Below are 16,767 nucleotides of genomic sequence, written 5' to 3'. Positions count from 1 at the left end.
TTTTTGAAATTCTCAACCTTTATTGAAATACAAAATTACCCAAACTCAGCGATCACTTTAATTCAATAGAGGCATTGTCGTTTATTAACTGCACTGACCTAAAAATATCCATTATCTAGCATTATCAAAAAAATTAAAAAAATTAACTATGAGAGTTTGAATAATCACTTTTAATTACATTTATAAAAAAGTAAATAGATATATGTCAATCTCTTAACCAACTGGTCACCACATGATACTTTTAATATTATAATATTTAATGTTCCCCACCTTGACCATAGAAATTTTATGGTCTTAAACATAACTACACCACAGTCCCTTTACATGATTCGCAGTGGCCTTGTAATAAAAAAAAATAAGATTTAAGGGGCAAGGAAATACAATTTTTACTTTCTTTTGGTGATAGTTGCTATAGTTTTTTCCCCTACAGGTTTCCCAAGTTATATATGTTTATAATGTAAGTCCCTATAATTTTACATATGACCTTAACAACTTAACCATGACTAATGTATATATATAAGCATGGTTATTTCTTATATTGAATTGTTAAAATTATGCTAAGTATTGAATTGTTAAAATTATGCTAAGTTGTGTTAAGAAAATAAGTACGTAGCAAGCCAAAAATACATGCAAGATTTAAATCATAATTCTTAAGTGTGCAGTGGATAAGCTTGAAAATAAAAAAGGCACGACAACTAGAATAGATAGGCAAAAAATTTAATGTTCCTGTTTGGATTTGCGTTCAAAATCAATTAATAATACAAAAATCATGTTTTGACAAAATTATCCAAACACATATGTTATATATTAAAATTAATTATGAATCTAAAATTATAATATCCAAACACCTATTATATATGCTGAAATTTTGAATCTAAAATTATGGTTTTATTAAAAATATCCAAACACTTCTTATAATGTCAAAATCAATTGTGAACCAAAAAATATGATTTGGAAAATAATTTAGAAAAAATAGTATCTAAGGACCACCGTACAATATTTATATCACACAAGGATCAAATAATTTCATATTCTCACTGCAACCCTCTGGTCTTTCTAACATATTAATTTTAGGCAAAAAGATCAAAATGCCCCTCAGTTGAAAAAAATAGAAACCCCCACCGTCGCCAACACCGACTGTCAAACCACCACCAACAATAAGGTCACCAAAGCTTCGATGCTGGTGACATTTTATTTCAAAACTAAGATTTTTAAGGTGGCCAAGAGTGGGTTCGATTTCATGACTCTTGACCATCTAAAAAGCTTAATAGCCACTAGGCCACTAAGCCCTTTAATATATGACAAAAAAATTGTAAATAGTAAACCAAGCACAAAATCACTTTTATGTAATAACCTAATGTGCATTGTTAATTTCTAAACGGAATTAGTTATTTTACAAATGTCATTTGTTAATTTAATATGGACAATTACAAATTGAAGGTTTTAAAACTTCACTCATTTTACTTGTCAAATATCCCAATGTATTGTTATTAATCACGAATAGATTGTTGTCGAAATCAAACGGATATTTGTTAGTAAATGACTGACATGCACACGCATAACTAAACCCTTCTTATCATTTTTTTTAACTTGTTAAAACCATAATAGATTCTTATTAATTTTAAATGAATTGTTATTATTTTATAAATATCACTTGTTAATCTGACATAGACAATTACAAATTGAGGGCTTTAAAATTTCACTCATTTTACTTGTTAAATATCCCAATGTGTTGTTGTCATCATGAATAGGTTATTGTCAAAATCAAATGAATATTTGTCAATAAATAATTAACACGCACAACTAAATCCTTCCTATAATTTTTTCTACCTTGTTACAACCAAAATATATTATTGTTAATTTTAAATAAATTGATGTTATTTTACAAACGTCACTTATTAATCTGATATGGACAATTACAAATTGGAGGTTTCAAAACTTCACTCATTTTGCTTGTTAAACGTCTTAATGTGTCGTTATCAATTATGAATAGATTGTTTTCAAAGCCAAATGGATACTTGTTAGAAAAATTAATAGGCAAGGTTAATATGTATTAGTCATTTACTGACAAGTATCCATTTGGTGTTGATAACAACCTATTCGTGATTGACAATAATACATTGGGACATTTAACAAGTAAAATGAGTAAAGTTTTGAAACCTCCAATTTATAATTGTCCATATCAGATTAACAAGTGACATTTGTAAAATAATAAGTTCCGTTCAGAAATTAACAACACACATTAAGTTATTATATGGAAGTGATTTTGTATTTGGTTTACTACTTATAATTTTTTTTGTTATATATATATATATATATATATATTAAAAGGCTTGGTGGCTTAGTGGCCACTAAGCTTTTTAGGTGGTGAAGGGTTATGAGATCAAACCTACCCTTGGCCACCTAAAAATCTCAATTCTAAAATAAAATGTTGTCGATGCCAGAGCTCCGGTGACCAATCTCTAACGACCTTGCCGGCAATAGAGACTCCAGCGACCTTTATCGCCTACAGTGGTCTGACGATTAGTGACAGTGGAGTTTCTTTTTTTTTGTTTTTTAACTATGAAGGGCATTTTGGTCTGTTTGCCTATGAAATTAATATGTCAGAAGGACCAAAGGATTACAGTGAGAATATAAAATTATTTGGTCCTTGTATGATATAAATATGGTACAGTAGTCCTTGAAATATGTTTTCCCAATAATTTATATGATTTTTGAATAAATTTTTAAAAATGTATAATTGAAAAATTGAATTGAAAAATAGGTGGTAGTAGATTATAAAATAACTGTGATTTGAGTTTCATAATTAATTTTGGCGTATATGGAGGTGTTTGAATATTTTTAAGAAAATTACAGTTTTGAGTTTGTAATTGATTTTAGCATGTACAATGGGTGTTTGATTTTTTTTTTAAATATGGTTTTAGATTCATAATTGATTTTAATATGTAACATGAGTGTTTGGATATATTTCTACACAACTATGGTTTTACCTTATTTTTAATTCTGCTTTTCAATTTTGCTTTTTAATTCCAAATCAATCACATTGATCAATTTTTCTATAATCAGTTATACCAAACTAAAATACAAACACACCCTTTACTTTTTTTAGTGTTAGTTGCTATAGCTTTTTTCCTCTATAGGTCTCTCAAGTTATTAAAATCGTCAATTATGATTGAGACTGTTAGATCGATCCTTTTAAGTCTGAAAAAATTTAGAATAGAGCCTCTACTTTAGAATGTAAAATGATAATTCAAACTTAAAAAGGCTGGTTATTGTAAGCTCTAAAATAAAAGGGCCGGCCCTTTTAAGACCTTTTATAATTTAAAAAAAAAAACTAATATTAAAAATTAAATACTATATTAATTTTAAAACCCTAGCATCATTTTAAAGGGATGAAAAAGGAATATATAAAAAGCTTAATAGTTTTACCATTGTCAAGGCTCCACAAAGAGAAGGATAAAATTATATTAATGTTAACGACAATGAAAACCATCAACATTTCACTGATAATAGTAGTAAAGTCTAATGTTATCAGTGTTGATTTGATGATTTATTTTTTATGAGATTTAAATTTGTTTTATATATTTAATGTTATGCATAATAACTTTTTTTGAATTTTAAATATATATTTTTTAGATTTTTAAATTAAAAAATATATTTACATAGGGCCAGGGCTGGGCTGACCAAAATAGAGTCTTGAAATATAATTAGGCTTTATAGGGCTAACTTGTTTAGGTCCTAGCCCTTCAAAGGTTGACTTTTTAGGGTCGGACTATTTATAATCGACACCTATACAAGTTATATACTCCTTTCAATTTTATTTATAAAACACCTTTTAAAATTAATTTTTAATCCAAAATATAAAACACCTTGTAATATTTGAATTACTTTTTTTAATTCTATCCTTTCTTGATTAGTGTGAAGATATTTAATATAGTTGCATTATTATTTAAAGTCAATGGTAAAAATAAAAACAAATCTCATTTTTTTATGATATTAAGAAAAAAAATTAACTTTTTTAATATGTAAGAAATAGCTGAAAGTATCTTATAATAAGGATAAGAGAGAGTATGCTTATAATGTTAATCCCTATAATTTTAGATATAATCTTAAAGACGTCAATGTGACTAACGTATATATAAGCACGGTTATTTCTTATATTGAATTGTTAAAATTATGCTAAGTTGTATTAAAAAAATAAGTACGTAGCAAGCAAGAAATACATGCAAGATGTTAAATCATAATTCTTGAGTATGTAGTGGATGAAGCTTCAAAATAAATAAGGCACAACAACTATAATAGATAGGCAAAAAAGTTAATGTGCCTGTTTGGATTTGCGTTCAAAATCAGTCAATTAATTGTATGGAAAACATGTTTTTGGCAAAAATTACCCAGCCACCTACTATATTACATATTAATCAAAATTATGTTTTCTTAAAAATATCCATTGTACTTGTTAAAATTAATTATAAATCTAAAATCATGGCTTCCTTAAAAATATCCAAAAACCTATTACTATGTCAAAATCAATTATGTACCAAAAAATAGGATTTGTAAAATAATTTATGTGATTTTTAGATAAAATTTTAGAAATGTATAATTGAAAAATTGAATTGAAAAGCAAGTAATAGTAGCTTATGAGATAATCATGGTTTTTGGTTCATAATTAATTTTAGCATGTATGGGGTGTTTTGGATATTTTTTTAAAAAAGTATGATTTTGAGTTCATAATTAATTTTGGCATGTATAATGGGTATTTAAATATTTTTCAAAAAACATGATTTTAGATTTATAATTGATTGATTTTATCATATAACATGAGTGTTTGAATATATTTTTACCTTATTTTCAATTCTGATTAAAATTAATCTTATTAATCAATTTTATAAATCAATTACACATAATATAATCAATTATATTTCAAATCAATCATATTAATTAATTTTTAAATAATCAATTATATCTAACTTAAATCCAAACGCAATAATAAAAATAACAAAGTTTTGCACGTTTTAGCATATTTAACTCCTTCTTTGATTATAAGAATTAACATTCCAAGCTAATAAAATTTAAGAGACATAAAATAATAAAAAATGTATAAAAATTAATACCAAAACACACTAAAAGTAACAAGATCAATTATGTTTTTCCAAAATGTAAACATTTAAATATACTTTCTTGTATTTAACTTGAAACTTAAAATGTTGGAAAAGTGTTCATATTTAATGTTGCAATCATATTTTAAATAGGATTGTTTCTAGCCCCAAAAGAAATATCTAGGTAATAAAAAAAGTTCAAACCAACGCAAAACAAATTATCAAAATTACTCACTTCTTCACTCCCATAGTTAAATCATTTCCAACTAAATTATTGGGATGAGGAGAGATAACTTTTTTTTTCAATTTACCCTTACCAAAATTACTTTAATTTTTATTTTTACTCCTGATGGGTATCACAATTTTTTAAAAAAAAAAACATTATTATCTCCTCATTGAAATTTGAGGAGAATGACCTATTTGGAACAAAACAACCAATGCTGAATAAACTATCGTAAAGTGACTAACCATAAAATTGTTATAGAAAGCCATTTACACATGATATTAAAAGGGAGTGCCTTGTACTGGTCATAATTTTTTTTTTTGGTTGTGCTTTTTTAAGAAATTGAAGAAAAAGATTGAACTTGTAGTTCTGAATTCTATAAAGATGAGTAGAGGAGATAAAAGAAAAATATTCAAAAAAGTTATCAAAGGAAACTTTTTTGTTAATGGTAATGTGACAGAGATAGCAACCCATATTATTAATGAAGCTTCTTGTTATTGCTGTGTTTTCACTGTGATATTAAAAAATAATGTTAAAGTTTATATATTGTGCGTGTATAAACGCGGATTATGAAACTACTACTATATAGTATATACTCTCTTCATTAAAAATATAAGATATTTGTCACGCCTGAATCATGATTTTCATGGAGAGAGAAGGTTGATAAATGTAGAAAAATGAGAGTTGTCATCAAAGTTTTTAAGAATCTTTGAAAAATAGTATAATGAAAAAGGATAGTTTACAAAAAAGGTTCGGGAGTCGATTATATGTGAGAAAGGTGTTGGGCATCTCACGACACTCGTTTATAAAAATGAATACCTTAAGTTAATTGCGTAAATTAATTGACCTTTTAATAATATCTTAATTATCCTGTAATCAGATGCAAAAATGAAAATAAAAAAATGAAAACAAATTATTTATTTACATAGGAGGACTTGACCTAGGATCAAAATCTAGGGCCTACATACAATAGGGATCAACGTTCACATAGTTTAAAGTATCATTATTTAGGTTTTCTTTTAATTTTTTTATTAATTCATTTTATGAAGAGAACGTTATTTTGTATTGTATAATCATATTTATTTTTAAATAAAAAAAATTGTTGTAAGGAAGAACCTTTGGATAAAAAGAAAATAACCAGTATTAAAACCTGTAGTAATTTAATATCACTCACAGTCCACTTGTTGACACTCTAAATACATACATGATTTAGTATCACTTATAACAAACGTTAACAAAATTTTCTAAGTAAATTTTTTATAAAATAATTTAATTATGAAATTTTCATACAAAATTGATATCTACGATGACTTAGTGTCATTCATAGTATTTCATTTGAGATTTTTAGAAATCCACAGTAACTTTGTATCACTCATGGCGTCTCCTAAAAAATTGCCAATGATTTTATTATTATTATTATTATTATTATTATTATTATATTATTATTCTTCTTCTTTTGCCTGTGATAATTTAGTGTCATTTATTGTGTCTTATTTGATATTTTAAAGAATTCATAGTGATTTAATATCACTCATGACATAATCTAAAATATGCTAAAGTTTTATTATTTTTACTAATGCACAAGAGAGGGAATTTTAACCAACATTAGAACTTGCGATGATTTAGTATCATTCACAATCTACTGCTTGACGCTCTAAATGCACACAATGATTTAGTATCACTTATGGCAAACTCTAAAAGAATTTTCAAAATGAAATTTCTATAAAATAATTTAATTATAAACTTTTAGTGTAAAAATTGATATCAACGATGAATTAGTGTCACTTACAGTATCTTATGTGATATTTTTAGATATCCATGGTGATTTAATATCACTCATGGAATAATTTCAAAGTATGTCAATAAATATTATTATTTTGAAATAATATACAAAAAGAATTTTCTTGACATTTGATAATTGTGATGATTTAGTATCACTCACAATATATCAAATATCTACGATGATTTAATATCATTCATGAATCTCTCAGTTTTTTTCTAAAAAAAGGTTTAGAAAAATGCATTACTATTGAGACTCCTTTCTTTTCTTTTCTTTTTAAGAAAAAAAAATAAATGATTATTTGATCTAAAATAAGGAATGATTACCAACAAACTCATTTTGTGCATAATAAGTTGTCACCAAATAATCACCTTGATGACCCACATACCGCCCTAAGCAAGATCAAACAGCTATACTAAGATCAATCATATAAACTAAAGCAAGAAAGGAAATAGATAATGATGTGAAAAAATTTGAGTTGTTGATAATTACATCAAGTCAAAAGCATATGATTATCCCGGGTATAGGAATGCACTGGTAAAAAAGCAAGCCAGGAATTGCGAGTGATATCAATTGAAGGAATAAAGGAACACACAGGTAGAATATGATCAAATGTATGAAGCATGACATCATCAAGAGATATCTAAGTGAACATATGATAATCAATTCCTAAAATTCGTGTGCTGGAATGACAAAGAATTCTAGGGTGCCTTTTCACCTCTTTCTCTCATCCTCTGTCAATTTTTTTTCTCCTTTATGGTCTCTTTGCTATCTCTTTTATAAATACCAATCAAGATTTTCTCACTTAATGATAGAATCAAGCAAATTAAGATAACTTTTTTTTTTTTTACCTTTTTTCATCATTTCATATTTTAAATTTTTCCTTAATTAAAAAAAGTTCCAGTCAAGACGTACTAAAGTTAGATTTCAAATATTCTGATTTTCTTTTAACTAAGTGAAATTTAATACAAACATAATTGAGGGGATTTGGGGTCAATAAAAAAGGAATTATTATTATTATTATTACAAAAGCCCTTTTTATTCCTTTTATTTTTATTTATTTTATTTATTGTATTTTTATTGATTTTCAATTTACATTTGAAAGCTCGAACAACATACGGTGTTTATAACATTTTTTGAGAAGTTAGATGTTAAAAAATGTAAAATAGTTTTAGTCTTTTAAAGTATAATCATTAAATTTTTTAAAAAATACTCCTATTGCATAGATCACTTTATATTTTTTAGGGTAAAACACCTATTAAATAAAGGTAAATATAAAAAGATATGGTTAGTTTAAAGACAAGTAATTACTTTATTGAAAATAAAATTCGATTAAAAATACCTTACATTTTTTAATAAAGGAAGTAGTAAGTTGCTAATTAATGTATTAGATAAGAGGGAAGCGTATGTAGACATGTATTTGGCCAAAAAAAAATATGTAGACATGTAATATCCCCACCACCATAGAAAAAAGTCAAATGTGTCAAAAAGGAAAGTGACATTAAAGAAAGCAGATTCTTTGCATCCAAGCCCTTCGTGGACGCAACTTGATTGAACAAAACAAATGGAAAGTGAAACCAAGATAGGCTAAGAAAGAAAGGAGCATGCAAATCATTCTCCAAATTTACAATTTTAGAAAACCCTATTCCAAGAGTAAATGCGTCTCATCTTCCCATTTAGACTAAAACAAGAACCAAGAGATAAATTTTTAAGTTTATCAAATTTCATGAAGAAAATTTTAACTATTCTTAAAGAAAGGTGGAAAAGTATAGGGTGTTGTTTGGAGAAGAGGGCAAAAAACAAGAGGGCCAAAAATATCACACCTATTCTTTGCCGATGACTTGGTGTTATTTAGAGAAGCTTCAAAAGAACAATTGGAGGCTATAAACATATGTATTGAGAAGTTTTGTAAAGCCTCAGGCCAGAAAATGAATAAAGACAAAACTAGAATGTATTGCTCCAAGAATGTTCATTTCTCTAGAGCTTATGACTTGAGTAAACTTTTGGGAGTAATGTTGACAGGTGACTTAAGAAAGTATTTGGGAATTCCTCTTATCCACGGTAGAGCGACTTATAGCCTTTTGCCCCCATCTATGATAGAACTAGGAGTCGGCTATCTTCATGGAAAGGGAAATACTTGACCATGGCTGGGAGAGCTACTCTCATCAAATCAGTTATATCTACAATGCCAAGCTACTATATGCAGACTATGCTTCTCCCTAGAAAACTCTTGAATGAGATTGAGAAGACATGTCAAAAATTCCTTTGGGGAAATACTGATGATTAGAATAAAGTCCACTTTGTCTCCTGGGGAAAAATAATTAAAGACAAAGCAAAAGGAGGCCTAGGTGTTAAAGATCTTCAAAAGCAGAATCAAGCCTATGTCATAAAACTTTGCTGGAATCTTCTCATACAACCATCCAAACTTTAGGTCCAAGTGTTAAGAAGTAAATATAATTGTGGGGACGAGGCTATTCCTGATGTGAAACACAAACAAAATGCTTCTCTTACTTAGAGAAGCATATTCAAAGTTTGGGAGCAGTTCAAGGGAGGTGTGACAGCTAGCCTCAATGTTTGCATTGACAAACTTTTCTAGACGAATAGATGGTTAGGTGATGACATAAGAATCATTGACAGGGTGCCTGTACCTAGGAGGGGTTTTAATATTAATGACAGAATCGCTAATTTCCTCCTTCCTTCGAGAGCTTAGAACCATTGTAAACTAAGGGAATTGCTACCATTGGAAGTGGTGGACACCATTGTTCACACTTTTCCCAGTAGAAAGAGTGGGGGGGTTACTACTTTTATATGGAAACACTCACGAGATGAAAATTTTAGTATCAAATCTGCTCATTTTTCTCTTTTTACAGGTATGGGCACGGGATCAAATTTCAAATAGCGATCAATGTAGAGGCTCAATATACTAGAAAAACTCAAAACCTTACTTTGGTTGATTGCAAATGAAGCAGTGCATACAAAATCCCTCAAATACCGTCGAGGCTTGGATAAGCAAGCTTGTTGCCCGAGAGGTTGTTTGGAAGATGAGACCATCCTTCACCTTTTTAAAGATTGTAAGGGCTGATAAATGGGATGAATTCAAGAGAGGCAACACATGTGAATGGCTGAATGAAACCTAAAAACTGATGCAGGAGATTCTTAGGTGAAACCACTCCCTTGGTGTCAAATGTTTGCTTGCATGTGTTGGGATCTATGGCTTGATCGATGCCAATGGATCTTCAATAGTGAGGAAAACCAAAGTGTTGTTACTGCTAATAAGAGTATTTTCAAGGCTAAACAAGACAACCATTTGCTCAACATGCTAAAAGGGAATTTTTCTAACAGGGCTGGTAGATATAATGGTAACATGCATGTTCAAAATAGTAACCGACTTTTAGTCAAGGCGGGGAATCCATCATAATGACTTATCTGTGAGTGCTGGAATTATTAAGATCTATGAGAAGGAGTGGATTTACGGATTTAATGCCATTAATGTGTCACTTCCACATGATATTATTGTAGTCAATGCCATCAGATTAGGTCTTCAAGCATGTGCAACTCGGAAATTTCAAGAAGTGAAAGTTTGCATTCAGAATGCCCAATGTTACAATTTGTTTCTTCGTGATAATTTGACCAGCCATCCGTTTTTCAATATTATACATGAAACTAGATTGCTGCTCACTATGTTTGGAAATGTCTGGTTCTCCTCTTATAGTGTGGATGACAACCATCAATTATGTAATCTTATTAATTTAGGACTAAATTTTAACAGTCATTTTTTGTCCTCTGATCATCAACTCCCTCCTAGTGTAGAGGTAGTCAATGATGAGAGGTTTTGATTCCTTTCAGCATTATACATAGTCTTTTCTGGCAATATATAGTTACATTTTTCATCTAAAAAAAAAGTATGGGGTGCAATGCTAAATTTGTCTCTACTAGTTGAGGGTTTTTTTTTTTTGGTGATATTTTTTATTAAAAAAACAATAACTTGAGAAGATAAGGGAGGGAACCCAGCAATTTAAAATGCATGAAATGTCCAACCTAATTTTTCTCAGAGATTCTTTTTAAAAGCTCAAGTGATTTCAACTTGAATGAGCTTTTTTCCCCAAAGCACTTTTATGAGAAGCCCATGAAAGTGACTTGAGCTACGTTGTGGTTGTGATTTGGAATATTGCTTACAATACAATGAAGAATTGTTGCAGCACTTGCAACAACGAAGAGTCGTTTCTCTTTGATCTTTTTCATGGCGTGAAAATGGGGGTATTTTCATTAATTAATAGAACAAATCTTCACACACACGCGCACACGTTATGGCTTTTGGGGGCAAGACTAAAAAAATTACACATAACAATCCAAAATCTTTCAATTGCCCACTATTCTTAAAAAAAAAAAAAATCACTTTTTCCCTCAAAAGGTCTCTCTTATCCCCTACAAAAATTATTTAACTCAAATTTTATCTACTGTGTTTTATAATCTTAAATAAATGGAGGGGGAAGTAATTAAAAAATAAATTTCTTTAATTTTAAATATTTTAAAAAATAATTAACATTTATCTTGAGTAACAAATTTGCCCCCACTACCTAATTTTTCTGGGTTCATTATTGTATGTATCTGTACACACACATGTATATGTATATGTATATATATATGTCCATACATACATACATACATACATACATATATATATATGCACCTGCACGTTCTGTATAAAAAATTCTAAATTTAAGCTCCTATAGTTTACTAAATGTACGTTCATTCATTCATTCATTTTCTGTAACCTTAAAATTTGTTTGCACGTGTATGTATATATACATGTAAACAAATCTTCATTTTATCTAACAATACAACGTTAATAGATAAATTAGAATTTTATAATTGTTATTATCGATATTACTTTTTTTCACTTTTTGTATTCTACTTTTAAATGTTATTATCTATATTATTACTTCTTACTTTCTATAATCTACTTTAAAAATGAAATTTATTTACATGTCAACATATCATTCAATTATATCAAATGAACACCGTGCAATGCATGAATTTAAGTTTAATTATTTTCTATAATGTCAACATATTATTTAATTATATCGGATGAACATCGTGCAACGCATGGGTTAAAGTCTAATTAGTTACTATAATATGATTGGTTTAGTCACAGTTCCATCAAACTTCTTTTAAAGCTTGACAGATACTTTATGGTCACAAAAAGCATTCAATGTCACCATCGTTCATCTCAACCACCCAACTTATATTTGGTATGTGATATTTTCATCAATTTCGCTATCATCTTGTCTTGCTAATCTTATATGCTTGAATTTTTATCATTTGTGGTATGATTTAATGCCTTATTTTCACCTCCAAATCATTTTAAACAAATCTCCTATTGGACTAGTAATTTATAAATTCCATCATGCTCATGCTCTAATGAAAACATTTTCATTTCAACAGTTGCCTCCATATCTGAGTTTTAGAAGTTAACTTCTTTTTACTTTACAAATAGCATCACGCATATCTTAAAAAAGTATGCACTTAGTAACTTCCTTTTAAATGTGCTCAATTAAAATGTTTAAAATAAAGTCAAACAAGTAAAGATTTAAGGATAACCCATGATGTAGGTATAAAAAATATGGACATTAACATCAATAAAATTTATAACAAAGGTTTATATATCATATGCAGTGTAACCCCTTTTTCAAATCTAAAATATTACTTGAGGGCAAAAAAAAATGATGAAGAAAATTGATAACTTTACTTTTTAAGACAAAAATTATTCACCTCACTAGATTTTCACCATAACAACCACATGTATTCAATACCAATCATTATTATCTTGTTTTTGAAACTTAATATTATTTTGGTGCTATAAAACCACTTCAAGATTTTATAGTTTGATCCATATTTAAGAATTTGTAATTGATCTTTTTCTTGTTGTCCATTTTTTAGGTAAATCAAATATGAAATAATTCAAAAAAAAGATAAAAAAGGTTTAACACCCAATTAAATTGGAGATGAAGTGCATGTTTAGTTTTCTGTTGATCAAAAATTAGTTTGTCAAATATTTATTTGATAAAAGCTAGCTCAATAAAAATTAGTTATTATAAGGAAATCTAAGTTTGTATATATTTTTTAAAAAGTTAATTTGATAAATTAAAAATAATTTAAATTAAACATAGTAAAATATGTTTTTGAACGAACAATTGCCAAAAAAAAGTTCATTTATGATAGTTTGTATTTTTTTTAACAAATGTAATATATTAAAGATATTAAAAATGTGATAAAATTTTTAAATAACATAAAATATGATATGGTAAATAATAATAATAATAAATATGAGCTTTGATATATTAGAAAAAATTATAGAGTAAAATATTTTGACTTCTCCTTTATTTTTACCCTGACTACAAATCCCTTCCTTATATTTTTTAAACCTATGTGAACATCTTTTAATATGAATAATTATAAAGCACAAGTATCCCTTCAATCTTGAAAATTTTATTTCTATCCACCCAACTGTTAGTTACCCATTAAGTTATATATATTAGACTAAAATATTTATATTTAAATATAAATATTGTCTAAACATCATTCAAATCACTGAAAAAAATTAATGTATATATTATTTTAATTTTTATTTTATTTTAAATTATTTAATTATTTAAATATATTTATGTAATATTTTTTAAAAAAATTAAATAAATAATTTTCTAAAATAGTATTCAAACATGTAGTTAAAAAAATTATGAAAAAAAATTTACTATAATAAATTACTCGATATAATTTGTTTTTATTTACTTTAAATTTTATTAATTTTAACGAAAATTTTAAATTATTTATTTAAATATTGACATAATTAATTATTTAAATTTTTTTTAAAATTTTGAGAGAGTAAAAAATTAAACCATAATATCAAATTAATAATTTTAAAATTTTTAACATAATTACAAATAAAAAAATAAATATTTTAGAATCTTTAATTGAATATCCACAATGGTGTTAAAAATTAGACTAAAGTGTTAGGTTTTAAAAATAAAAATGAGGTCTCTGTAATTTTATCAAAAATGAAAGGGAGGTCATTATATTCTATTCAAAATTATATAATAACTATTTTAACATACATTAATATTAAAAATTAACATAATTAATTGTTTGATATATAATATATAATCTAACCTCTAATCGAATCACCAACTCTATTTATATCTATATCAAAAGTCACACTTTAAACTATACTTATAATTAATGATGAAGATGGATGTTCAGTACTATCATTATCAAGGTTCCTCTTGGCACGTTTTGAAATCCACTGCCAAAAAACTTGCAGATATCTTCATTGACAGAGTGAGAGGTTGACGTGGCTCATTAGATTACAGATGCTTGTTGGCGGACTTGGAATAACTGTGCTGTCCCTGTTTGTAAAAGCTCGAATGATTTTGTATATATTTTTTTAAGTGGGTCAACATTTGAAAAAAGTCTCTTATAAAAAACAAAAAAAAAATGCACTTGTAAAAAACCATGTGAAACATTTTGTTTAAAGATTGGTATTTAAGCCTCTTAATTACTGGCTAAGGAAAAAAAAACTCCTAATTACCTTATGCCAGAGTAAAACATTTTATAAATTAAAATATCAAGTAATATATATCCACATAGTGTGTGTGTATAAAACTTTTTTTATAAACTGTATTATTTCTCTGTTTTTTTTTTTTCACGGATGGAGATTTTGTTATGGCCTCACCTTGATGGAGCTTTACCAAAAAAATTAAGGGCCATAAATTTAAGTGGCTGTCTTATCCAACATGTTAATTTTATGAGATGAGTTTTCTCTTTAAATCCATGCCGGTAATATTGGTGCTTTTTATAAGAAAGCAATGGCACAGAAATGACCACTCATAAAAGGTTTTAATTGATAAAAGGTGGAATCAATGGAAAAACTACTGAGTACGTCACTTTTCAATAGAGATGCAAAGTTATGACCGCCGATGTCTCTAGGAAAAAAAAAAAGGTATTTATAAGTGTAAAAACCCACCCATTTAAGTGAATGGGCTCATATTCTTGGATTTTTGTTTTTTTCCCGGACTTGTGCTTAGAAGACATAAGACATTGCTCGACATAATAAAAAGTATAAATTTTTTCCAATTGCAGACTTGATCTAACTTGGAATAATTGTCTTCCATCTTGATGTTGCATAACAATAAGCCAAAGAATGAGACCCAATCACCTCTATCCTTGTAAAACAAAGGGTTAAAATACAAATTTATCTCGAACATTTTCAAAAATACACAATTGATATCCTAACATTTTTAAAGATACAATGCTGTCCTGACAATTTTTAAAATCACATAAATTTGCCTTGATTTGATAGTTTGATCACTTTGATCATTAACTTTTAATTTTAATGGTTAAATGTTTAGCTGGCGGGCCATATGGAGATCCACATGTGAACGTGAGACTTATTTTTAATATTTTTTATTAGATCTTTTTTTCTTCTAACTTTCCTCGGTTACAAATGCATAGACCCAAAAAATGAGGAACAAAAACAAGAACATCAATGCTCATCATAAAGCAAACCTAGAGAATCAGACCCTGAACATAACACAAGAGAATCAATCGCTGCATCAAAAAGCTTGACAAAAATCAAAGAATCGATACCAAACCCCAAGGGGGAATACCACAAACACAATCATAAAGCTCGACAAAAATACAAGGGGCAAAAATCAAAGAACCAAGAATTAGCATTCAAGGGGACAAATCACAAACACAATCAGAAAGCTCAACAAAAACCAAAGAACTTGAACCAGAACCCAAGGGGGGAAAATCATAGATACGATTAGAAGAACAGTGATAGGGATTGTAACAGAAGAAAGTATAACAAGAACATCAATCTTCAACAAGAACAAAAACACCCAGAAACTTGCAGACCCAATTTCTAAAATTCTTCATGCTGGAATTCCTTTCTTCATTATTGGTGTTACTATAATATCTACCTTGACATTGCCAGGACAACATTTTTACATGTTGTTGTGATAACTAGGATTAAATAAAATATTAAGTAAAAGTTATCATAACCTGAGGGTTTAAAAGTAATTAGTTTAAGACAATGGGATATTAAGAAAACCCTTTTCAAAATATTGTTTGAGCTAAAACCATAGTTTAAAATCAATCAAATATGATAACGGAAGCATAAAAATCAAATAGCACTTAAAACAAGCTAATATAAATAGACATTTTTCAAAAATATGATTTGTCCACCGCAAAACAAGCCACACTTGCCACGGCAAATGGGACAAAGGGACAAGTCCCTTAGAAGGCATTTGAGCCGTGGTGCGCACCTATTGTTATGACAGTAGATTTCTATCATGATAGTACTTTAAACTTTTAAAGCATACTGTTTCACCATCCGATATTCGATTTGAGCGATTCAAGTGCCCACATAAAGCTCTTCAAGTCTTCTAGCTAACTGCACAGATTTCACACTCAAATAATCATCCATTAAAAAGATAGACACCTGAATCCAAAATAATTCATTTTTACCTTAAAACACTTTCAAAGGTGTCCAAAACACACTACCAAATGCCATAAACTCCGAAATCACTTTGATCATCTTTAATGGACCACACACAACATAACAAATTAATCATATCTAAAAGTAAATATTCATACTTAAAATGACCACC

Source organism: Prosopis cineraria, unplaced genomic scaffold, assembly GCF_029017545.1.
Source record: "Prosopis cineraria cultivar Desert tree isolate PC_DT_omini unplaced genomic scaffold, ASM2901754v1 PC3, whole genome shotgun sequence".
Taxonomy (NCBI): Eukaryota; Viridiplantae; Streptophyta; class Magnoliopsida; order Fabales; family Fabaceae; genus Prosopis; species Prosopis cineraria.
Note: the sequence above shows the minus strand (reverse complement) of the source record.